This window comes from Apodemus sylvaticus, chromosome 18 (assembly GCF_947179515.1).
Source record: "Apodemus sylvaticus chromosome 18, mApoSyl1.1, whole genome shotgun sequence".
Classification (NCBI taxonomy): domain Eukaryota; kingdom Metazoa; phylum Chordata; class Mammalia; order Rodentia; family Muridae; genus Apodemus; species Apodemus sylvaticus.
Genome location: NC_067489.1, coordinates 44,330,516 through 44,357,099, shown reverse-complemented (window position 1 = coordinate 44,357,099; position 26,584 = coordinate 44,330,516). Strand labels below are relative to the sequence as shown.

The following is a 26,584-nucleotide window of genomic DNA, read 5'->3' as shown; positions in this document are numbered from 1 at the left end:
GCAAATGTGATGTGAGTTTGATGGGACTGGCGTTCGAAGCACAGACAGGGCCAGGGGTGGCGGTGGTGCACGCCTGTAATCCCAGCCCTGGGGAAGTGTGAGCAGGCGGATCAGGGGTTCAAGACAAACCTCAACTACTGAGGGATTTGGAAGCTAATGGGCTATATGAAACACACACACACACACACAAGCATAGGCACGCAAAGTCAAAGACTCCAAGTTAGGCCCAATTCAAAGTTGTCCTTCAGTTCTCTGGCTCCCTCTAGTCTGCGTTCTCTGTTGCAAACCAAGTTTGTTCTTACAGGCTGAAGCCCTAACATTTACAAAGATCCTGACTAAATAGCAGATATCCTTAAAACCAGAGAAAACAAGATGAGGCCTGCTGCTGCTGCAGTGGAAGCCAGCCTGTGCTGCTTAGAGCAGAAAGAAGAAGAAACTGCAGGATTCCAACCCCAACTCCCACATCCCCCAACTCCCACACTCCCCACACCCCCACCCCTGCCCAGCCTCTTCCAGGCCCAACTTTCTTGCAGCTTCTGCCCTCCACCAGAAGGGAAACCACCCAGGGCTCCTGAGCTTCCTGGAGAGAGTGATCCCAGAAGTGCCTGTTCTGCCTCTGAGGGCTCGGGGAACAAAGGCTCAGATTCAAGGCCTCTGGAGCTCACACCAAGTCCAGGCCAAACCTTTCCCCTCAGAGGGACATCACACCTCCAGCTTCATAAAACTCTCCCTTAAATGAGGGGCTTTGGGGTCTGCAAAGTGTGATTTTTGTGTTTCATTAAACCCCCAACACTCCAAATTATAACCACTGGGCTCATTAAGGGTTTCTTAACAGTGCTGTTTCCAGAATGAGTTACACTGATTTTTACTCTCCAAGTGGGCCTATTCTGCTGATTAGTACTCCGGTAACTGCAGGAGGCTGAAGCTGGGTTCTCGTAGTGGTGTGTGTGTGTGTGTGTGTGTGTGTGTGTGTGTGTGTAAGTCACACCCATTTTGTTTTGAGCCTTTTGTGGAGGGTCTTGTTGAAATTTTCACTATGCCTGGTCAGTAAGAAACCTTAACTTGGAAAAGTTTACTTGTGGGTTTGAGTCAATTGCATCTGTTTCCATGGAAACCCAGGCTGCTACAGAGATGCAATTCCATATTCCTACGGCCCAGACCACCTTTCTCTCACTAGCAATTTTAAAGCAGCTCTGTGCCTCTTCTTTGAGCATTAACCTCTGGCTTGCACAATTTTGTGGATTGCAGGACAGCCGTGAGCGAGGAACTCAAAGGGCCAATCCCAGAACAGCCATTTGATATGAGGCGATCTCTACCCACAGAGCCCTTTGCGCCTTAAAGATAAACTTGAATTATCTAAGAAAGGAGGAGAATGCCAAAAGGGAGCACCTCCAGCCCAGTGAGACTGAGACGCCTCCTCAGGCTGCATTCGGGCTCCACAGTAAGGCTGGGATTGATTGTCAGCGCCTGTCAGAAATGGGGATGCTACCGAGACACGGGTTATTCCCGAGTTAGGCCCTAGGTGTCTACTTCAGACCAAAGTCTCTTTGGCATGGACTCCTGAGAGCTGGGTCAAGTAAGGTCACTGCTGTGGCCAAAGTTAATGGGTTGGTCATTTAATGCCCCCGTTCACATGCTAAAACGATTTGGAAGGGGTTCTTCTGTGAGGGCGTTAGGATTAGATAAGGTCTTGAGGACTAGGCCTCCGTGCTGGTATCAGTGCCTTTGTAAGATGAGGGAGAGAGATGTATACTAACATGCTTGCTTTATCTTTACATGTGATACCCTCCCGCGCTGTGGTGCAGGAAAGATGCCATCGGATGTCACCATCTTGATATTGTACACTCCAGCTCTAGAACTTTGAACCAAATAAATATTCTTTATAGATTAACCAGTTAGTGGTATTGACTTACAACGTCAGAAAAGAAGTTGATACTGTATTAACAGTCAATAAATTACACAAGTATTTTATCTGCATATATCACATAGATAAATGCTGGAAGAAAACACACCAGAAATATTAGTTTCTATAGGTTATTGGGGGGTTCTTATTTACTTATATCACTTTTCTGGTTTTTGCTTGTTTGATTTAGGTTGTATCCATAAGTCTAAAGATCTCTCAAGAGGAAAGACTGGTCTAGATGGGTCAGCACAGCTTGTGGCCCCTATGACAGTGAGGTGTCTAATCTGAAGCAATGGCCTGGCATTGTTTCTAATGTCTTAGGGCAAACATTTTAGTGGCAGCCAAATCAAGTTCTGAATGAAAAACTTGGTGTGCTCTGGAAAGCAGAAAGACCCCAGGAGAGACTCAGCCATGATTTCAGAGCTCCCAGAAAAGGGCTTAGCATTAACATGCAGGATTGATGGAGGCAGAGATGTCCCTCTGAATCGTAGAACATGCTTAACTATGGAAGTGCCACGGTAATGTCTCTATGGAAGCTGGTGACTGCCCAGATAACAGAGTGGAGGTTGCTTGTCAGAGCAGAACGCATTCTATTGAGCCCATCCATTTGTATATTTGACTTTCACACAGTATTCTATTTGAAAATGGACTCCATGGCAAAATAGTATAATAACACTGGTCCTGGCTATATACTAGCTCTCCAGCCCTGTGATAAAACACTTGAGATGACTTGTTACGTGACAGGTTATATCTTGGCTCATGGGTACAGAGGTTTCATTTCTTCCTTAGTAGGTTAGAGAAACAAACAAACAAGGAAAACAGCCATTGCAGTTCCTGTACCCCCTTCAATGGGATGCCTTGTCCAATACCCTGCTTTCTTCCAGTAAAGATTACAGCATCTTCCCATGGTGACTGTGCTGGCTAGTTTCATGTCAGCTTGACACAAGCTACTGTAGTCATCTAAGAGGAGAAAATATTAACTGAGAAAATACCTCCATAAGATCCGGCTATCGGCAGGCCAGCTAGACATTCTTTAAATTAATGATTGATGGGGGTAAGACTCCGCCTATTGTGGGTGGAGCCACCCCTAGGCTGGTGGTCCTGGGTTCTGTGAGAAAACCAGCTGAGCAAGCCAGTAAGGAGAAGCCAGACGAGAAGCCAGTATACAGCACTACAGGTCTCCTATCAGCTCCTGCCTCCAGGTTCCTGCACAGTTTGAGGGCCTGCCGTGGCTTCCCTTAACGGACTATATGACTCAGGACACCTAAACCAAATAAACCCTTTCTTCCCCAAGTGGCTTTTGGTTTTTTATGACGGCATTTCATCACAGCAATAGAAACCTTGACTAAGACAATGACCTTTTGCAACAGTATAACATCCTCCCCGTAATATCTAGACTTTGCTAAAGCTAAACAGACCATTTCTCTACGCCTACAGACCCACTTTTCTACCTTTATGACTGGAATTCAACAAAAAGGGCAATGGTTGTTTTTAAAACTCATTTTTAAAGGGATTCATGTATTATGTATGCAGTATTCTGCCTGCGTGTATGCCTACAAGCCAGAAGAGGGCGCCAGATCCCATTACAGACGGTTGTGAGCCACTATGTGGTTGCTGGGAATTGAACTCAGGACCTCTCTTGAAGACTAGCCTTAACCTCTGAGCCTTCTCTCCAGCCTCCCTCCAAACTCTTAATATTGCCAAATTATTGACACTTCCCCACCCCTCAATCAACTTGCTGGGCCCTCTTGGCTTTCCTTAACATTTTTGCAGGCTTTGAGCATGATGATCTTTAAAAATCTTTGTTATTTTGATGGATGTTTAAATGAGGTCCTTCATTGTGGTTGACACAGTGTAAGGATGTGTTCCCTCCCAAGGGGCTATCTCCCAAGACTCTTCCTCTTTGGAGAGGACCTGTTGCCCCCTGAGCTGTCTAAGCAATCTTGTGCTTGCTTTTTTTCTTCTTATTAAGTCCTCAGCCAGTCACAGGAGTTGGCTTCTGGGAAATCTAGAGCTATAATGGGGAGGGGGGGGAGTGAAAAAAATAGATACCAGGACGTAAAGTCTCACCTGTCCCGGTACTCTATCTAGACCTGCGGAATTCCCAGGTACCTGTGCTAACAAGCAAGCAAGCAAGCGGAAGCCTTCCCGGTCCTGGTGGCCACACATTGATAGCTAATAGTATTTATTCTAGGGTTCCTGACTGAAGGGTGGTCAAGTACAAGTTAGCAAAGAGGTAGGCGTCTTGGATTGCAACTTTAAACAGCAACAAGAGAATAGCCACTAGGTGGCGCTATAGCTCCAAACTACAATCAATCCGGCGCCATGGATTTTTTTTTTTTTTTTTAAAGCAGAAACAATGCCAGTTGTGAAATATCAAAAGGCTTATTGCAGTGATTCTCTTCCCATCTAAATTTTGTACCGAGCTTCTGTCTACAGTTTGTACTGCCACTTTCAACTAAAGCTCTCAAGTTTGTTCATATTACCGACTTAAAGGTAAATTCAGTGGAAATTCAAGGGGTGTGCAGAGGTGGGAAGCAGGGCTTTAGGAGAGTGTTTGAAGTGTTTCAAATAAAACCAGAGGAGTTGGACAATGTGTATTTATCTCGGCAACAGAGAGTTTAAATATGTATTTAAAAGACATTTAACATGTTATTAACTGTGTTCAAAATTTAGATGTTAAATATGTACATGTATGCAATATTCTAATATATAAATAGAACAGAAAATAGATTTATTTATACAAAACTGTGTTGTATATATTTAAATGTATAAATGTTTTTTCTTTTATTCTTTTCTTTTCATTATATCTTATCCACAGTTCTCTTTCCCTCCAGCCCCCCAATTCTTCCCCTGCCTCCCCTCTCCCGGAGAGCAACTCCTCCACTTTAAATGTATAATTGTTATAGTTCTCTTACATAACTATAATATATACATATATATATATATATATAAAACAATGATATATATGCATAGTTGTGTACGTTATATTCTTATATGTAATTACATATTGTATATGCTAAATTTTATTGAATTTATGTCTTATAACTCCACTTAAATATATATTGTGCCCTTTGTTCTATGTACCACAACAGATATGTAATTTATATGTAAAAATGTTAAGTTCATATTTTTTTCTATTATTGAGTAATACACACTTGTTTTATAATTCAACTAGTCATGTTGAATATAATACTCAAAATCTTGAACAAAAGAGAATGATCTTTTTAATGTATCCAAGGTACTCAATCTTGTGTTTCTCTAGCCTATATTTGTTTACACAGGTTGAAAATAGGAGAGGAGCCATTTAATTTAAAGAAAGTGGAAGCAGCTGGTTTTCCTGCATTTTCCTTTCTAGGCTGCAAAGTCCGAGTCTGCTGTGGTTGATGGGAAGAAATGCCATCCATCATGGTTAGAGGTGAGAGGAGCCTCAGGAGCTGTCTGATCACTCGGCCTCCAGCAGGTGATGTTGTTTGGGGGAACTGAGGCACCTCTGGGGCACGGGGACTAAGGTAGAAAGAACATTTGGAGCCAGTCTTGAGGGTTCTAGCCAAATCCTGCTTCTGGTCTGTCTTAGTCAGGGTTTCTATTCCTGCAGAAATGTCATGCATGGCCAAGAAGCAAGTTGGGGAGGAAAGGGTTTATTCAACTCACACTTCCATGGTGCAGTTCATCACTAAAGGAAGTCAGGACTGGAACTCAAGCAGGTCAGGAAGCAGGAGCTGATGCAGAGGCCATAGAGAGATGTTCCTTACTGGCTTGCTTTCCCTGGCTTGCTCAGCCTGCTCTCTTATAAAACCCAAGAGCACCAGCCCAGAGGTGGCACCACCCACAAGGGGCCCTTCCCCCTTAATCACTAATTGAGAAAATTCCCCACAGCTGGATCTCATGGAGGCACTTCCCCAACTGAAGCGCCTTTCTCTGTGATAACTGTGTCAAGCAGCCTGTGTCAAGTTGACACACAAAACCAGCCAGTACATGGTCCTATCTCCGCATCCTGGTTGGTCATGATGACGGCACCTCCCATCCCTGCCCGGAAGGGCTCTATTCCCATTGCCCATCAGCACGAACAGTCCTTCACATTAGCGTGAGAGCCACCGCCCGCCCCCAAGAAGTGCAGCAATGGAAAACAGGTGACAAGAAGACGTCAGAGAACACAGAACCCTCTAGAACAACTGAGATAAAACAACATTCATAAAACTTAGAACAGTTTTCTGATATGGACAATATCTGCCCCAAAATTATAATGCCCAAGGCAAATTAATTGTGGTTCAAATGAATGCTGTTTCCTTCAGAAGTGTTTTCTTTTCCAAATACCACAAAACTTTTGAAGTTGGAGACAAATGCAAAATTCGTGGGCTTCAGCCTTTTGTCCTATATCAGTAACTGCTGGGAGCCGTGGGAAGGATACTTAGAACTTTGAACATAACGCGTATGACTTTGAATGTTTACTGGAAGCCAATACTATTGCTTGCATTAGAAAGCAAGGAGACGTTATCAGGATTCCTAGAGCTGAGAAATACTGTCCACAAAGGAAGGACACAATTCTTACTGAACAAGACCAGAACAGCTTATGACCATAAGAAGCATTAGCAATAATTTTAAGTGGACTATAGAAATAAGGACCAAGAAAGTGATTTAAATAGTCACAAAATAAAAGTAAATGTAATATGCATAATACTTGAAAGTAAAAGCACACACTGATGAAAATCATATCTCAAATCCTTTATCCAAATATTTTTTAAATGGAAAATGGATTTTTTTTCCTTCGTACATTTCAATTATGATCCTGAAAGTTCACACGATCCAGAAGGTAAAGAACATTTTGACAGTAACTAAAGCACTCTGTTGTCTGTGTCCATGTGAGTGCTCTGAGAAGATAGGCCGGTCGTTGGGGTGGAGAATTCTCATGACGGCAGCACAGTTACAGGGGCCAAAGGACCTTCAAAAGCGCCTTGTCAGAGAGATGTTCATACGACGTCTGCACAGGGATCTTGGAGTATTTCTTCCCATCTTTCTTCCCTTACGTTGGAATGGAGTAGCCCAGCTGGAACTCACAGCCAGCACAGATAAAAGGATTCTAAGTGTCCCGCCACATGCATTGGCCTTAGGTGGGTGACCCACAGGACAGTGTCCCCACACCGTACAGTGACATGGGTATTTAGTAGGTATTTACAAAGATACTGTTTCCATTGTGTAATTAGAAATGTTGTTTTCAGAGTTTTAAGGGCTTATGACCACTGTATCATGAATATTTATTTCAGGCAACAACTTTGGTTTACATTTGCCTGTTGTTGTCATAGAGCATGACTGATAACTCAAAACATATATATATATATATATATATATATATATATATATATATATATATATATATATATATATAAAACCTAATATCCACTTAGGACAGGCTGAACCCAATTTTCCTTTAAGAAACCAACTAGATACTATGTGTAACATCCTGTGTTTGATACTGCCCTGAAGAATTCAAACAAGGACAAGAAATATGTAAATGGACTTCCCAACCCAACTTTATTTTTAAAGTTTTTAAACCTTTTCTCAATCATGTTTGTGTCTCTGTGAATGTGGTTCCTGAGATTCCCCCATACATCTCAGTTTGAATTCTTGATCCCCCAGTTGGTTATTCAGGGAGAATTAGGAGACATGGTCTTGTCACTGGCGGCTGGTGTAGAGATTTCAAAAGACTCATGCCGTTGCCAGTGTGGTCTCTGCCTCCTGCATGTGGTTTGAGACGTGAGCTCTCGGCTGTTCCTGCGGCCATATGGCCATGGCCTCTAAGCCAGTGGAACCACGCGCCCGACTAAGCACTTTCTGATTAAACACTTTCTGTTCCAAGTTGCCTGGCTCATTGTGTCTTATCACAGAACGGGGAAGTAGCTAACATGGGAAGTGTATCCCACGTGTGTGCAGGTGCCTGCAGAGGCCAGCAGGGGGCGCTGTACCTCCTAGGGCTGGAATTACAGGCTGGTGTGAGAGGAAACTGGGGTCTTCTGTTAGAGGAGTGAGTGCTCTTAACTGCTGAGCCATTTCTCCAGCCACCCGATGAGACTTGATTTTAGAAATCGGTAGGGGCCTGGGCTGATCTAGTTCACCGGCAATTGATTTCACCAATTCTCATAACCATTCTGATAATGCCACATGATTCACCCTAAGGCACGGCTGCACTGTGACCCATAACTTATACTTTCCACATCCCTGCACGTCTTCTGCCCCGTGTTGGACCACCTACTCACTTCTCCGATGCTCCCTCTAATCTCTGCCTATAACCTTTGACCTATTAAGTCCCACCATCTACTGTTCCTACCATGTCTAGGCTGTCCTCCCTACCACCTAATGGCCTTCTGTCCCTCTTAATTTTTCCTCAAGACAGATTCTCATGTAGCTCAGGCTGGTCTCCAACTTATTATATAAGGATTACCTTGAACTCACAACCCTCTGACGCTCCCTGCCTTTGGCTCCCAAGTATGGGGCCTTCACAGACACATTCATCCTGTCTCTTCCTTTCACATTTCCCCCACAGGCCTCAATCTCCCGAGAGATTGCTGCCAACCCTTCCCTTGCATAAAACATTCAGTATCTGTTCTCCTTTGTCACTCTCTGGGTGAGAGGGACATGTGATTTAGTCCAAATGTCACATTCGATTCTACAATTTCCACACACTGCAGTTGAATGGGACTGGGAAACTGCTTTCTTCCATTCTGACGGATTGAAAGAAGGACCATTGTGAAGTGACTACCGTACAAAACCCATGTACAGATTCAATGCCATTCTCGTCAAAATTCCAATGCCATTCTCTCTCTCTCTCTCTCTCTCTCTCTCTCTCTCTCACACACACACACACACACACACACACACACACACACACCAACAATAAAAAAAGTAGAAGAATTGGACAAAAAGTCTACAAACTCAAACTGGTCAACCTTTATTTATCTCTCTCCCTATACACACTCTTACCTAAGCTATTGCTTTACTTACATGCTAAATCCCACGGCCTCACACCACACTCCAGAATTCCTCACATTCTCTCTAGAGTCTTCATAGAATTATTGTGAGGATCTGCACAGATTTTACTTCTTTCATCAACTGTCCACCCACTCATCTATACGTTTGTCCCTTGCTTGAATGATCCACCGTTTCATCTACCCATACACGTACCCAACCACCTGTCTGTCTGCCCTGTATGTGGGGCCGGGTACACAGCATAAATAGGTCAGGAACAGTAACGCTATCTGAACCAAAGCAGTGGTTCTCAACCTTCCCAATGCTGTGACCCTCTAACAGTTTCTCCTGTGGTAATCCCCAAATAAAATTATTTCGTTGCTATTTCATAACTGTAATTCTGTTACTATTATGAATCATAATGCAAATATCTGATATGCACAGTGCCTGATATATGACCCCCAAAGGGATCAAGACCCACAAGTTGAGAACTGCTGATCTAGTCTAAAGCAGCCAAGATGGCTTGAAAATTCCTCAGCCCTTAACCCACAACACTGCCGGCAGGTTCTATGTGGGACAATGATTTCAATTAGTGCTAGATAAATGAGCTTCAATGGGTAGTTTCCAAAAAATTTCAGCTGGTCCCTATGTATGTGTATCCATATTCCAGTAGATTCATCACAGGGTCAAATAAAGTCCCCAGTAGTTTTCTTGCAGAATTCCGAACTAAAAAAAATATGTCTAATTTTCAAATGAAAACCAAACACTGAGAATCTCCTGATTTTTTTTCCTCAATCGTCAATGTGCACTAGTGGGTTTTAGTTAATCCACCCAGACGACACCAATGACTGACATTTATGAATGGCACAAAATTAAAATAATGGTACAATAATTAACATAAATAAGTTTTAGCTTCCAGGCTGTCTGGCAGTCAGGGACCAGTAACCATGGCAACATCCTGGAGCCTTGTGGGAGATTCCTCCAAGCTCTGACCTCTCTACCTCCCGCCCTCCATCTTCTCTCCCACTGCTTTTTGTTTTCCTGACTCATCGCCTTTCCGCGGATTCCTTCGTTTATTGCACACCCTGAGAGACGGGTGCATGCCTGTACCACGCACAGCGTCAGTCCCCTGGGGCAGGCAGAGGTTTTTCAGCTTTGCCCCCTGCTCTCTCTCCAGTGCATAACCTAGCAGACAGCAGACAGCAGGGATGAGTTTGTGAATGAATGTCTGCACAGATGGATGATGGGAGTTCTGAGGCTGGCTTGTTGGGTGGGAGTGAGGTTGGTGGGAACGAAGCCACCAACGACACTTTGCTGGTGCCCATCAGACCCTCCAGACCTCACAGGGGTCTATCAATCACAGGGGCCATTTTCTACGAACTCTCCCCTCCTCCAACAAGAAACAAGTCACTCAAAAGAAGCAAAACTAACCTTTGCAAAGATCTACTTGTGGGATCTACTTAATCGCTGCTAGTCTAGACTGGAGCACCGAGAATTCCTGTGATATTTCTTCAGTATCAGATACACACTAGTGGATTTTAATCAACCTACTCAGAGGTTTGGGAGCTAAGAAAACTTCCTGCGAAGTTTTCCAGAGAGAAGTTTCGAATGTGTCCGGCCACGGGTCTGTTTTCCCTGGCTGCATACCTGCTCTGTCTGCGAACACCGCTCAGCAGAAACTCCACGGTTCCCAGGCGTTGGCTCTCTCTGCCATGAGGGACCGGGTTGAGCACACGGCTGTGGGGAGGCCGTGTGAGCCTGTTCCTCGTCCACCTTCTGTCCGGAACTGGGTACCTCCTCAGACAACCGAGGACAAAGTCGCCCCTAGTCTCTCCGTTAGGTCGATGCCCGAGTATTTTCTGCCCTCGCCTTGGGTACCGTCCTGCAGCACAGAGGGATACCGTGCGGTGATGCTCACGCTAGGACCTGTCCCGATCCATCTCTGCCGCACCTTTTTATCCGGTTCACATCGAAGCCTCAGAAGAGAACCTTGCGGGCAGCGCACTGTTCTTTATCCACTTCACAGAGGGGGAAACAGAAGCGGAGAGAACTTAAATCACTTGCCCGTTTCACAAAATTACCAAGTGAGTGGGGAGTCAGAGCGTGAACCTAAGTTGCCCTGGCGCTAGCTAGGATGTGTAAGAATCAGAGACTCCCAGGGAAAGGTGAGAGAGTGGGATGTCCGTGCTTGGGGTGTAGGCTGTGAGAAGCATCTTCACCGTGGACCCCGTCACAGAACCACCCCTCTCACTTACGGAAAACCTGTATGTTGAAAGATCTCTCGACAGACTTTTTGCATCTGTGCTTATTCGGAGCACAGAGTGGCATCTGCACAAGTGAGGTGTTTGGGAGTGGTCTTAAGAACCTCAATGAAATGGTTTTCTAGGTCACAGACAACTAAACCTAAAAACGCAAGAATTTGGGAATTTGACTTGATTATTAAACCAAGCTCATTTTGACCTTTGCTCCGGAGATAAAGAAATGAGTATTCATTAACTGCTCGTTAAATGTTCACTTGGCACCAAGATTTTCTAGCCCACAAGTCCAAAGACAAAGGTCTCTCCCTCACTTTATCGGTGAGTAAAGAAATGGAGGTTCACAGGAGGGGAATGGAACCAGGGTGAGGGCTAAATTCCAAGCTCCTGAGCGTGGCTGTCTCCCGGGACCTCCTAATTACCGCCTGGTAATGGGCATTCTCCTGTCTCTGAGCACCCCACCAGTGCTTTGCCTCAGCAGAGACTCCACCAGTCACGTGGGCAGCGCACACGCACACTACACAACCCTAAATGGGTGTTTAGTGAGCTCAGCTAAGAAGCAGAGTCCCACAGAAAGGATCGCCTTTGAAGACACTCGGTGTTAGTACACAGGCGATTCCACTGGCCTGCCAGGGACCCAGCCGCTGCCGCCGCCACCATGTGTGCACTGTGGACAAACCAGCACCAGCCATCCAGGATCTCTCTTTGTCTCTTTGCCTCCACCAGTTCTCCGGGTCTCTCTGTCTTTCTGTCTCTCTGTCTCTGTCTCTCTGTCTCCCACCTTTCATCTTTGCCTGTCTCTCACTCTGCTTCTCCCTGTCTCTCTGTCTCTCTGTGTCACCCTGCCCGCTAAACCTCTTCCGCTAGATCTGTTGCACGGTTCAGAGGTTCACCTTGACACCGGCCACCAAAGGTACCCAACCCCTGGCTCACAATTTTTATCATAACACTGGGCATGAGAGAACAAGAGTGCTCCTTTGACCAACTCTAGCTATAAGTCTCTACCTTAGACCTTAATTTTGCTCCGAAACGCCTCCAGTGAAGCCCGGTGTAATTCCTAACAGCTCAAAGCCTGGGCTGACCCTACCAGACTTCAAGCACCTACTGAAGAGAACTCAAAGCTGCCAACAAACCTTCCTCTCCCTGTCAGCCCAGCAGGGGGTGTGGCCACCTTCAGTAAGTCCCAGTTAACCGACCCAGGGAGGTGTGTGTCCGATGAACCAACCACCTTCTCCCTGACTCTAGTATTCCCCATTTGTCCCTCCCTTCTTCTATCTCCCGTCATAGCACTCAGACCTTTTGTCTGAATCAAGGTTGCATTCAGTCATGCCTGGATTCTGTTCCCTACTATGCTGGTTTTATTGACTAACATTTGCCCTAACCATTCCAGGGTCTGACTTTGCTGTTTTTTTTTTTTTTTTTTTTTGACTCCAGCAAGCAAGGACGGAAAGAGCTGTCAATCAGTGGCCATCGATCTTAGTTCTCCACTGCTCCATCAACATCGCTGTGAACCCCACTGGCCCAACCTGACTCCTGTTCTAGCAGATGTGGTGTCCCAGCCTTCCTGATTTACTTCTTCTATGCCTCCTGTTGTAGTGGTTTTGTTTTGAAGAGGAAAAATAGGAATGGCGTGAGTTGGTCTGAGTAATGAATTATCACAGCTTTCGAGCCAGATGAGTATCTCAGGACCTTGAAATAGAGCAGTCTTCTGAATATGGGGGGTGAGGGGTGGGGGGAGGTGGGAGTGTGTCAGGTAGAGGGACATACATGGACAGAGGGGTAGGAGGAGGGGTTGGGAATCTTTGGGGAGGGGGGATTTTGGGAAGGGGGAATTGGGAAAGGTTTTACCATTGGCAATGTAAATGAAGAGCTTAATAAAATAAAATAAAATAAAATAAAATAAAATAAAATAAAACAATACACTTCTCAAAGGCCAAGGTCTGAGTGCTGCAGAGAAAGAATGAGGTGGAGAGCTGTAGCAACTGTGCCCTCTGCTATTGCAGAAAGTGGTTTAGAGAAATCTCCACAGAGGCTGTGCTCGCCAGAGGGGACTCAGAGCCCTGGGCTCAGGCTTAGGCTCACAGGGACAGATCCTCCAGGCCTTGTTTCTTCCCACTAATCTCTGCTGCCTGCTTTTCAGAAGTGCTTCAAGTATCTGCCGCGTACAGGTGTCAACTAGGACCTGGAAAGCTTCCAGATAGCCAAGGGTTTCTTAAGCTGCGTACGGGATGTGACGCATCCAATACTGAAACCTTTGCAGAACAAAAGTCAAGGAAGCGTCTTAATGTTCCTACTGCGGTGATGAAACACCATGACCAAAAAACAACATGGGGAGGAAAGGGTTGATTTCATTCACAGTTCCCTATTCATTATCAAAAGCTTCAAGGGCAGGAACTCACACAGGGCAGAACCTGGAGGCAGGAACTGATGCAGAGGCCACTGAGGGGGAGCAGGTGCAGCTTACTGGCTCGATCAGCCTGCTTTCTTACACCACCCAGGATACCAGCCCAGGGATGGCACCGGCCCTCCCCCATCAATCATGAATTAAGAAAATGTCCTACAGGCTTGCCCACAGTCTGATCTTATGGAGGCATTTCCTTACCAGAGGCTCCCTCCTCTCTGGTGGCTCTACCTTGTGTCAAGTTGACGAGTATCTTAGGTTCTGTTACAGCATCCTTGTCAGTGGTAGGGACTATGCTGAGGGTGCAGGCCCCCTCTATGGCACTTTTTAAAAAAATTCCAGTGGATTTGTTCAAATACAAACTTGAAGATCTAGTCGATCTCTAAAAATTATTGGTGTTATTATGTGGAATATATTTACATCTTATTATTTAACCATAACCACAGTTTTATATTTTCCTAGCACTCTGCCAGGTAAACAGGAATTAGAAGTGAATCATGTGTGGCTAACACACAGGTTCTGGGGATTTCTAGGGCTTTCCCTCCCAGTGTATGTCTGTCTACATGTGTCACTGCATGCAAAGTAAACATACAACCAGTTCCAGATGGTGTGTGTGTGCTCCAGTCCCCCCCCCCCCCACAGCAGCCTGTTAACAGGATGTGAACTCTCCCATTTCACAGATGAAGAAACTAAAGCTTGGAAAGTCAACTTCTGCAGGTCACACACTAACCGAGCTGGGATTCAGACCCAGGCCTGCCTTACCTCAAATCCTGTTTTCTTTCCAGCTGCTGCTTGGCTTACTAAGTGGCCTGACATCTTCTCCCGAAGGGTCCACTATCCTTGGGAAGTAGGAACTGAGCCTCACTCTCTAAGACAGAGAGAGGAGAATTTGTGAGGAAGCGGGACCCACACCAGCAGAAGGAAAACAATCAGAGAAGTCTGAGAAGGACAGAGCCCTGCTGTGGAGGGAGTCTACCACGAGGCGCTGACGCTCACGGCCATCTTTTCTCCCTTGCAGCTGCCTCTTGGCAAGGGTACTTTCCAGAAACTGTTTCAATTCTTGTCTTAATGATCTGGACGTGGAGCAGTTTCAGGGGTGGTGGGAGCCCACTTTCTCACTTTGCTTTCCTTCCCCTTAACCTGAGCTCAGAAGGAAAAAAACCCCAAAAAACCAAGCCAAAACAACAACAACAAAAAACCCCTATAAACAGCCACCGAGTGCAGCGGGCCTGGGGAATACCTGGGCTTGAGCTGAAGGGTAGGTGTAACCACAAGACGCCCCTGCGTTGTGACAAAGTGGGTTTGAGGGCTCGAAGACAAGGCAGGCAGCTGCCATCTGTCATCTACCATCCCTCCGTGTGGCACCCTTGCAAAGGATGAGAATGTGCCCATTTTACAGATGAGGAACAAGGTCACATGGAATATTTCCCCAGTGTGGACCATTAAGTTGGATCTTATCAAATCTGTTATAAGATGGTCTGATCTCTCTCTCTCTCTCTCTCTCTTTCTACACACACACACACACAAAATGACATGATAAAACCCAGTACTTTGCCTAATATGAATCATTAATTTAAAAAATTAAGAAATTATATTAATTTATAAATTAATTAAATTTATTCTGTGCCAAATATTGTAGCCTATGTCTTTAGTAGCAACATTCAAGAGACAGAGGCCGGCGTATCTCTGTGAGTTAAGGCGTGGGCCTGTCGCCTGCACTTTCTGGAAGTGAGGAACTATAAGAGGAAGAGAGAAGGGTGAGCTCAGGGTCTTCAGCTGCTGCCCTCTTTGGATCTGCTCATGAACAGGAAGAGACGGGCCAGGGAGCCTAAGAGTTGTCGTTCTGAAGAAGGCACAGGTCACTGAAGAACCTAATCTATCTGCTTGTCATTACACCTCAAATGGTTCAATGTAGCGGCTCAGATCTGCTAAGTCAGGTGGGTAACACGTGATCTGGAAGAGGCCGGCCGTGGGGCCCTGAGAGCCAGAACAAGAGACATCCGAATGCCAACCGTTCACTCCTGTGTGCCACAAAAAGAGAGCTCAGCCAGATGAGCCTGCCAGTGACCAACAGAGACCCCTGTAACTTTAGAAAAAACCCCAGAGTGAATCCAGGCATGAAGATCAGAAGCAAAACAAAACAAAACAAAAATGGCTCCCACATCCCTGCAGGGGCTTCAAATCCTCCTCCCACAGGGCCAGAGAGAGCCACCTCCCAGGACAATCACAACTCTGCTTGTTGTTGCGAAGCACAAGGTGTATAAACAGGGGTCACAAAATAGACCTGACTGCCTCTTCCATCATAAGATTGCCTGAGGTATCCCCCTCCCTTCCAAAGTAGCGCGAATAACACCTTGGCTGTTTTCCTAGCACAGTTATTAATAGTGCTCCCTTTCTCTCTCCTGCATGGCCTGGATTTGTCTATAGGGATGATTATAAAATAAATATCGCATGGCTTGTGCCAGCCAGCTACTCAAGAAGTTGGGGGTGGGGGAAGGGGTCAAGCGAAGGGTGTCCCTATAACCTAGGAGTTGGCGCTGCATGCCTCAAAAATAAATAAACACAAAATAAGATATTGTGGCATAAGACACACACTAATCCTGAGAAGTAATTAGAAAATTGTGCTTGTGTTTAAGGTTCCTTTGTATCTGTATCTGCAGAGAACACGCTTGGAGGGATTTTGCTGGCAGAGGTTAGCTGGGTATGCACCGGGATACGGGAAGACTGTGGCCATTTATACAGGTGGATTTTGGTTGCATTAGTATGCCTGTGCGCACGCTTGTGGGGTGGGGGTGGAGAGTTGTGGCCTGTGCGTAGAGGTCAGAGAACAACGTGTAGCAGTCAGTTCTCTCCTTCCATTCCGTAGGTCCAAGGGATTGAGCTGAGGTCACCAGGCTTGACAGCAATCACCTAAGCCATCTCATCAGTCCTGTTCAAAACAACAACAAAACAAAAACAATAACAAAATGACAACAACAAAAAAAGATGTTCGTAGTAGTAGATGAATTATAATGGTCACTCTATCTAGAATAATGGCACTGTCTTCACAAAAAAGCCATGAGGACAATGAAATCTGAGAGCAGTCACACAACCCCTGAGGGGACAGTGGGTATTATTTCAAAGTTTACCACTCCGTGCTAAACATAGTTCGGTTTGTTTTTCCTGTAGCGGAGAGGGTGTAGGCTTGTGAGAAAAGTCTGAACAGTGACAGAGAGGTAAACATTCTTCCCTCCCATCTGCTTAAGAAGTGAGAGGTTTGTGTGCCTGCTACAGTTGAATTCTGACCACTGATTTTGAAAGTGTGGTGACTCATTTCTTCCAGTTAACAGAACTGAGACTGTTCTACAGCCAGAGCGTGACGTGCTTTATTTGTCGCTCGAAGGTTTCGCTTTTGCTCTGCCCTCTGGTCTGGAACCAATGCCAAAGCTTCCCAACCAATCACTGTCCTGCAGAGGATTATGGGTAAACGATTCTTCTTTCCCGGTCCGGAGGTTAGATAGGGCTGAGTAGCTGCAGCCACTGCTGGCAGCAGATAGTTTGATTTTAAAGCAAGAAAAATAGCTTTTGTTTATTTCTTTGGGTTGGGGGAGGTTTTTGAGACTGCACATTCCATCTCCCAAGAATGCAGACAAGCAGACGTCCCAGTCAAGAGAAATCTCATGCGTTCTTCTCCCAGCATCTGCAAAATGGCCCAGGCCTAAGCTGAGTCTCAACTCCAAGCAGCCCTGGGCCTGGGAGGGATATCAAGGCTCAAAACAGCATGCTGTCTAGGTCTTGCACTACAGGAGTTGCCTTGACATTGAGAACAGGCTGGCCCCTGCCCTCAATAGAAGGGCAGCAACACCTGTCTTATTCACTGCTCTGTTGGTGTGAAGGGACACCATGACTAAGGCAACACTTACAAAAGATAGCATTTAATTGGGCACTTGTTTACAGTTTCCGAGGGAGGGTTAGCTCATTATCATCATAGGGCAGAGCATGGCAGCACACAGGGTTCTGGAGAACTACATCCTGATCCACAAGCCAAAAGAGGGAGAGGGAGAGGGAGAGGGAGGGGGGCAGAGAGAGGGGGGAGAGGAGAGGGAGGGGGAGGGAGAGAAACTGAGTCTGCTGTAGGCTTTTGAAGTCTCTAAGCCCACCCACAGTGCCAACACCTGCTCTAACAAGCTTCCCCACCACAGCTACTTCAACAAGGCCTCATCCTTCTAATCCTTTCAAACAGTTGCATATCCACGTGACTAAGGAATCAAGTAGATGAACCTATGGGAACCATTCTTACTCAAAACACCACACCCCTCCACTGTCCAGATACTTAGCCAGTGTTAGAACTGACCCATTCCTCTGGCTTCTCCTGCAGGCTGAAGACCACAGACCATGGATCTGTCATGGTAATGTCATTCGTGGTGACACTGCCCACAGACAAGCTCAGTGGGCTGAGGTTCTTGGGGCAGGAAATAAGACAAGATGTTTTCAAACCAAAATATCCACACACTTCCCAGGGGATACTTTACCCTTTACTTATAAAGTGGATGGAGGCCAGGTGTCTCCTGTCAGATTCTCAGTTTTCACCCAAGTGCTTGGCCAGATCACTCTAAACCACAAATTACCCCCATCTTAGCTTCTAATGACAGATAGATGGCCTTCTGTTGGTCTGGTAATTCTTATTGCTTCACAGACCACCAACGGTCCCTTGTCTGCCCTGAGAGGGCAGAGGGATATGGCTCCCAGAACATTCTCATTACTTCCTAGGAAGGAGAATTTGGGCAGCCAACCTTGATGAGACTCTCCACCCTATAGTATGTGTGCCAGCGCAGGGTCTTAGTTAGGATTTCCATTGATGTGAAGCGACACCATAACCAAGAAAACTCTTTCATTGGAGCTGGCTTACAGTTTCAGAGGTCTAGTCCATTATCATCATGGTGGGGAGCATGGTAGCATCCAAGCAGTCATGGTACTGGAGGAGCTAAGAGTTCTCTATTTTGATCCAAAGGTGGCAACCAGAGACTGTCTCCACAGGCTCCTCCACAGGAAGGGACTCTCTTCTGTCCTGAGCTTACCTTAAGCAAGAGGAGCCCTTGAAGCACCCCCACAGTGACACCGCTCCTCCAACTAGCACACACCTATTGTAACAAGGGCACATGTCCTAATAGCATATTCCCAGTGGGCCAAGCATTCAAACACATGAGTGGGGGCCAAACCTCTTCAAATCTCTACACACAGTGAAGAAAGAAGAGTACATGTGAGTTGTCTCCTGTGAGTTTTAGTTGCTATGTTACTGCATCTGCATCCAAGTGGGTTCCGATTCCTGTGTTCACATCACAGCACCATTAGGATCTCAGATAATGGTCCATAAAGCTGAGAATGAGGATTATCAGGGTTTGTGGAAGTTGGCCACTGAGGAACCCTGACAGCAACTGAGTCTTTTCCAGTGCTCTGCATTTCTCTTTGCAGGGGGGAGAATGTTTGCATCTTAGCTAAGGAAAGGGAAATTAACCTTTATGTAGAACCGGGTATATATATATCATGCTGGACTAGACCTATGGTGCTTCGTCAAGTTCATATCACACATCATTGGACATCTCCCAAACTGAGGACAGCTCAAAGTCAGTAGCCTCTTAATATTTAATCCTGATGTTCATGGTTCCCAAGGAGCAATCGTGCCACCGTTGTCATGGCTCCCAAATGCTAAACTATAAAGATCTCAGCAACACCGCTGGCAACTTGGAAGAGAGTACTGAAGAGTCATGGGGAGCACACTGCTGAGGGTGGGAATGGGGGTGGGGGGCCAACCAGATGTGCTCTTCAACACTTCTGAAGCAGGGAGCAGAGCTGACTGGTTTGGTGTATTTGCAAAGTCGACCTCAGAACTAGAGCCAGTGAGCGTTGTTTTTCCGTGAGTTGCTTTTACACAGTCCATCACCAATGTCTTTTTACAATGAAGATCAAAGAGGGCAGTGTCCTCACATGACCCGGAAGCCATTTATCTAACTGAGCGGATGCTCATCTGGTTTGCACCCCTGCATGAGGGTTTTCATCTCATGGAAGTTGAACCTCACCCAAGAGATTTTTTTCCCACCAATTGCAATTGGTTTTGTTCAACAGAAAAGGTAATTCTACATGTGGGAAGCATTGCCCTGTAGGACGCTAGCCAGTTTCATCGCTGACCTAGGGGTCTTGTACCAGGAGAGCCTTTAAATGTCCATCTATCCCTTGTTCCTCCCATTGTCTTCTGTGCCAGCCTTACCATCCTACTGGTCGCTCCAACCTTTGACATACAATCCATCCATTGTCAATACACTGAACGGCACATAAGTACACCAAGAACTAAGCTGACATGTTTTAAAGGGGTGCAGCTCTGAATGGGAGAAATTTTTAGAAATGTTCCCTTTGCCAATGTATTTTACACTGCATTGATTTTCTTTCCAGGTTTGCAACAGGATAATTATGCAATTAAAAATATAAGTCCAAAAGAAAACAATACATTTAAATGAAAAATTCTAAGTGATTGGCAAGCATTATATTATAATTTAGTTGAGTAGTACTCAAGCAAATCTAACCAAAGCAGAAAAATAGTTAAAACAATCTTTATGGGAACCAAAAGGGAGGAGGAGGAGGAGGAGGAGGAGGAGGAGGAGGAGGAGGAGGAGGAGGAGAGAGGAGGAGAAGGGGAGGGGGAGGAGGAGGAGGAGGAGAAGGAGGAGGAGGAGGAGAAGGGGAGGGGGAGGAGGAGGAGGAAGAGGAAGAGGAAGAGGAAGAGGAAGAGGAAGAGGAAGAGGAAGAAGAAGAAGAAGAAGAAGAAGAAGAAGAAGAAGAAGAAGAAGAAGAAGAAGAAGAAGAAGAAGAAGAAGAAGAAGAAGAAGAAGCAACAGCATTGGTAGAAACTCAAAAATAAAAACTCAACACTTCAAGATCAGAGAGGTCTGGACTACCAGGCCAGTTCATTTAGAGGGCACAGACTTGCAAGGACAGTGTGTAGCAAAGTCTTATGTGTAAGACTGGCAAGAGCTATAAGCAAGGAACCATAAGAAGTTTAGCAGCCTTCGGCTGGGTTGGGTAATAGTTTCTTCATAAGGTAAACTTTTAAAAAATTCCAGTAAATAACTTTTTAATTCTAATAGTAATAGTATTACCATTGTTGTGTAATATTTCACAGTAATAGATATTTGTTTAATGTTAAATATACTATTAGAGATAACTTACTCCACTGAAGACCCTACCACAAAATTTACAATTTTAGTGTAAAATGTTTTTTAATTATTTACATCTAAATAATGTTAAGCTGGAAACACAATATGTTTATCTTACTTTGTTATCTAAAGTTATTAAATACTTGCAAAGGTATATTCTGATATGCTAAAAGGGAAATCTGATTATGAGAAATTTCCAAATGAAACATCAGTATTTGAGACTATCTCATAATTAATTTGAAGAGTAAGACTCTTCAAATATTTAAGTATATTCTCACATCTTTAATTTCTTTTCTAAATATTTAAGTTTTGATTAATGAACTTCCCAAATAATAAAAAAAGATTGCGAATGTTCTTTATTAAAAAATAATAGTGTTTGGAAACTAACCTCAGAAACCTGAAGGATCTGGGCCTGATGGCTTGGTCCCGTATCCCAGTTACTCAGGAAGCTGAGGCAGGAGAATGGAGAGTTCAAACCCATCCTGGGGAACTTAGTAAGATCCTACTCTGGAAGTCAAAATAGTTGCTGGAGTGTTGGCTCAGTTGTTAAGAACACTGGCTGGCCGGGCGGTGGTGGCGCACGCCTTTAATCCCAGCACTTGGGAGGCAGAGGCAGGTGGATTTCTGAGTTCGAGGCCAGCCTGGTCTACAGAGTGAGTTCCAGGACAGCCAGGACTATACAGAGAAACCCTGTCTCAAAAACAAAAAAACCAAAAAACAAGCAAACAAAAGAAAGAACACTGGCTGTTCTCTCCAGAGGACCCAGGTTCAATTCTCAGCACCCACAGGGCAGCTCACAACCATTGTAACTGCAGTTCCACGGGATCTAGAACCTTTTCCCACCTCTCAGGCACACATGTGATTCACAGGTATGCATTTGAGCAAAACACTCACATACATAAAATAAAACAAAACTAATAATGAGAAAAAAAACCAATCAAAAGAGAGCCAGGGCTGTAGGTCTGTGGTGGAGTATTTGCCTGGTATGCAGGGGGCTACAGGTTCAATACCCAGCACACAAAAGAAAAACAAAGAAAAGAAATCCTTCAAGAAGAACTAGCTTGTTAAAAAAAAAATGAAGCAAAAGCCAAATAGGCTTTAAATAATCATCTTTTCTAATAATCTAATTTTTTAATAAATTTTTTCTAATAATCAGTTTCTCCTGTGGAAGGACCCGCCAGGAGGCCACACTATGTGCACATCAGGGAGCAGGGCTCAGCTCACTGTCCTGTGAACTTTCCTGCTCACTTAGGAATTCCATAGCCATCCTGTGGCGGGTCCCTTCCCAGGAATTCCATAGCCATCCTGTGGCGGGTCCCTTCCCAGTCTCGCTTTCCCTTCAACCCTGGAGATTCCAACACTTGGTGTCAGTATTGCCCCAAAGCCAAAGCACCTTGTCAGGATCGGGCTGGAAATCAAGCAAACTCGCGGACAGATCACCCAGAAAAGCTCTGCCGTGTGTTTTCAGATTCGAAGGCAGAGCAGGGAACAGGAACTGTGTGGGATCATCGCTAAGCTGGTGGCTGGTCCTGCGGGTTCTTCCACCGGAGGCAGCTGCCGGGGTGCGGATGGGGCGGCCCCTGGGCACTGTCTGGGACAGGGCGTTGGCACTCTGGGCAAACAGGTTGCCTCGCAGTTACCTGCCACTCCAGGAGCTTCTTTCCTGCCCATGCTAGGACCTGCTTGTCGGGTGCTTACTGCGGTCCACCCTTGTTGTAGTAAGTGCTTGGTGCCCGGGGCAGGAGGGGAACATACACAAGAGAGAAAAAATGGAGGCCAAAGCAAAGTAGGCTAGTTGACGGGTTATGGGTTCTCGAATCATCCAGACACCTGATGTTCTCTCCCAGCGACTTAACGGTCTCATCTTTGTATTTCTTCCCATTTCCCCCTCCTCCCCTTCCCTCTTTTCCTCCTCCTCCCCCCCCCCATCTTCTTCCTCTTCCAACTCCTCTCCTCTCCTCTCCCTCCCCCTCCTCGAAATCACACTGGGGATCCCGGTGTATCTATGTTTGCTGCTTTATGGCTTTTTTCTAAGCCACAACTGCTCAGCGCTTGAGTTGTCTGTCACGTCTCACCTGGCTCTACACCAAGCCCCGTGTCTCTCTCTCTTCCCCCTCCATTTCCGGTTCCATTCCCCACAATGATAAATCCATCCAGCTTATAGGGCTTTCCCCCCATTGATCGCACTGATTTCCCCACTTCATTTTCCAACATTCGTCCTTGGCTTTCAAGGGATCACTTGCTTTTCTGTATAGTCTTTTATGGGATTCAATACACGTGGTGGGTTTCCTGATAAGACCAAGAGAAAGATATAAACCTTGCTTTGGGGCTTTGCCAGGCACAGAGGAAGCGAAGAGCTGCCTCTGGGATTCAGCCTGTGCCTCTCCACCCCAGAGTTCCCGGTGCAGGTGTGAACTCTGCCCTCTGGTGGGGAAAGAGGTGGGAAGCCACTGTCTTGGTCAACACCAAAGGGGACCATCGCCAAGCTGGTGGCTGGTACATCCTGTGGACCCTCGAGCCAATCTTAATCTGGACTTGGACTTATTCCCATATGGTCCATAGGAAGAAGTAAAGACGGGATTGTCTCTTAGGGGTGCCACACACCATCTTCCTCAGGGGGGAGGTGCCTCATGTCCCACTACTGTTACAGAATACCTGAGGTAAATCAACTTAAACAACAGGTTTATGTGATTAATACTTTCAGAGGTTTTTTTTTTTTTTTTTTTAGTCTACATTTGTGATGGGTCTCAACTCCCCAAAAATGGCAATCTGGGCTCTGCCCATGCTTATTTGGACCAGGTCAACACCAAGCATTCCTTAGAAATCTTGTAAAATGGGTTTCTGTTTGCCGTGAAAGCTATCACTTCCTTATATGCTCCTCCAGTCTCCAGAAAGTGCACTGAGTTCTCTATTAACTTAAACAGGTCCCCAGTGGCTCAGAGCCCCATGGTGGCTCCCAGGCTGCTCCAGCGAACCCACCCTCTGCCCGCTGCACCAGTTATAAGGAAGGACTCTCCCAATATCCATACTGTTTTCTCTGACGCCCAGGAGATCGCCTCAGCGGTTGAGTAAACTGTTTTCCTTTACCCACAGAGCTGTCTAATTCTGGTGGTTTCACTTCACCTTTGCTTACAAGTTGATGACACACGTTGGTTCTAGGATGACGAAGGATATCAAGGGGGGAGGAAATGGCAGAAGTTGGAGTGGGATTCACCTCACGGGAGCTGAGGAACAAAGAGACTGAAGAGAGGACACAACAGCCTAACTTATTTTCACTAGGCTCCCTCCCCTAAGGATTCCACTATCTTTCAAAAGTATCAGAGGCTGATGACCAAGACAGCCATTTGGGAATACTGAGTTTCCAAGCCATGAAAACAAACAGAATCAGGAAGTTGATAGTGCTTATAATGCATGGTTAGCTGAGAGGAAAATCATGACAGATATGAACATCCGTAAGCACGAGAGTCATTGACAAAAATTAAAATCCAAAGGAGGGGCCCAACGGGTAAGGCTTAAGTAGCTTCCTCATAGGTTAGAGGCAAGTGGGGAAAGTGGGGGACAGTCTCAGAGGTTCTCTGAGTTTTTAGGGAGCACAAGCTTGGAGAACAGTAAATGGCCAACGTTCCTCAGAATAGAAGCCGTATGCAGAAGTGTGCCTCTGCCTTGTGATAAGTGGATTCTTCTTTGGCTGATGAAATTTGAGTAAGTCTCAAGGTGACTTTGCTCCTCCTGGGTGAATCTGGGTTTTAAGCAAATAATGGAACTGGAATTTCATAGAAACCTTCCCTCATTGCCCCACCCCGACCTGTTTACCCAGGGGCTCTCAAAGTCACCTGTACAAGGATTTTTTATTTTCTCTGAGCCCCAACACTTCTGTCCTTGAACAAGGGTCCTTTTCTGCAGTTCTTCTGGATCTCAGGTATTCTGATATCTTACGGGATGATTATTTCCATCAATGATATTGCAGACAGGGAGGCTGGACCTCTCAGAAGATGTTTGACTCACATACCTGCCTGGACTTTGGACCCTGACACCTGCTTAGGAGTTGAATGTGTAAACAATGTAGCCATTGTTTAGAAATCTGCTCATTTCCTTGTGCAGCTGCTGTGAACATTTTCTCTGTGTTGTTTAGAATGTTGCTATTAATCATGAGATCCCCTTAATATATTTAGCTAATTTCTTGATATTGGAAAATTGTGGTTATTTTTTAAATTTTCACAGTACCAATTAACACATTGATAAACACTAGTATAGCACAATCTTTGTAATCATTTTTTTAAAAAATTCTTTCAACTTGTGTACATTATAAATTATTCATTGCACATATGCAGTTGACAATGCTAGCATCTCTGATAGCCATTGTCTTAGCTAAGATTTTTATTGTTGTGATATAACACCGTGACCAAAAGTAACAGGGCAAAAAGGGTCTATTTTAGCTTAGGGAGCCAAATCAGAGTTCATCACTGACAGAAGTCAGGGCAGGAACCTAAATGGCAGGAATCCAGAGTCCGGAGCTGATGGAGGGGTGCTGCTTACTGGCTTGCTCTCCGTGGCTTGCTCAGCCTGCTTTCTTGTAGAACCCAGGATCTCAGCCTGGGGGGCAGCACTGTTCACCATGATCTGGACCATCCCACATCAATAACAAGTCAAGAAAAGGAACCACAGGCTTCCTCACAGGCCAATCTGGTGGGGGCATATTCTCACTTGAACTTCCCTCTTCCAAAATAATTCTAATTTCTGTCAAGTTGACAGAAAACTACCCAGCACAGCCATCTGATGCTGTCATAGATGTAAACGTAGATTCGTGTTTCTTCTTTTAAAAGATGCATCCTGGGGTAGTCGAATAAAATGTATACACTGATGGTTCTATTTGTAAGGCTAGGAGAGGTGTGCATATGCTCATTAGAGACACTTCCATGAGTCAGGATATTTGGGAGAACTTGCTGAGCTGTGATAGAGCACTACCCAGTTTTCTGTAACTGCTGCACAGGACCCCACAAGGACAAAGCAGTCTGTTGGGCTATTTCCTTATTTCTGAGTAGTTGGGCTGCTTTTTCATTCTGCTAACATAAACAGTAATGTGTTGGTTCATTTCTTCCAGCACTTGTGTAAATGTTTCTCTGGGAAGAATCGAAGAAGTGGAATTGGATCATAGAGGAGAGATATATTTCAATTCATACTTTCAAATTGCTTGCCAAAAACCACATCTACCAGAAATCAGTGGATGTATGAGTGTGTATGCTTGTGTGAATGAGTGTGTGTGTGTGTGTGTGTGTGTATTTTGTAACCTCACTCACAGTTTGTATGACTGGCCTTTTTTTTTTTTTTTTTTTTTTTTTTTTTGGCATCCTGATTTTTAAAAGCATCTTGTGTTTAAAAATAGTATCTTGTGTTTGTTTGTATTTTCTGCATCCAAGGATTTCATGAGCTCTGGAGAGCTCACTGCATAATTCCTCACAGTGGGATCTACTCTGGGGATCAGAGTCCCTCAAACAAGTACAACTTTATCCAAAGGCTCTTCAGTCTCTCTGTTAGTCCGCTTTCCACTACTGACACAAAATGCCCAGGAAGTCAACTTAAAGAAGGACATTTTGGCTCCAACATTTAGTTTGTAGTAAGTTGGCTCCATTGCTTTTGGAGGTTGTGAAAAGACCGATTTTTAAAGTGACCAAGCCTGCCCAGTGAGCCAACAGGTTCTCCAGTGCAGGAACAAGGATTGAAAAGAAAGAGACAATTAGACAAAACTGCAGTATGACCCCAGTCAATTCTGAGACTGAAGGGCAGGTTTAATAATTCTAAATCCATTTTTATACCGATTTAATTACACACAGGAATTAAGGTCAATAGTAGTACAATAAGGAATAAGCAAGACAGT

General features: G+C 45.2%; 2 long non-coding RNA genes across 2 annotated transcripts; both read left to right on the top strand.

The window, feature by feature from the left end:
• Positions 1–4,287: 4,287 nt before the first annotated feature.
• LOC127668868 (uncharacterized) lies at positions 4,288–12,836 on the top strand. The gene is made up of 3 exons (XR_007974227.1): positions 4,288–4,399; positions 5,262–5,366; positions 12,556–12,836. It is a non-coding gene; the product is annotated as an uncharacterized LOC127668868 (long non-coding RNA).
• Positions 12,837–22,271: 9,435 nt separating this feature from the next.
• Positions 22,272–26,016, top strand: LOC127668870 (uncharacterized). Its single transcript, XR_007974229.1, has 3 exons — positions 22,272–22,427; positions 23,634–23,772; positions 25,811–26,016. It is a non-coding gene; the product is annotated as an uncharacterized LOC127668870 (long non-coding RNA).
• The last annotated feature ends 568 nt before the right edge of the window (positions 26,017–26,584 follow it).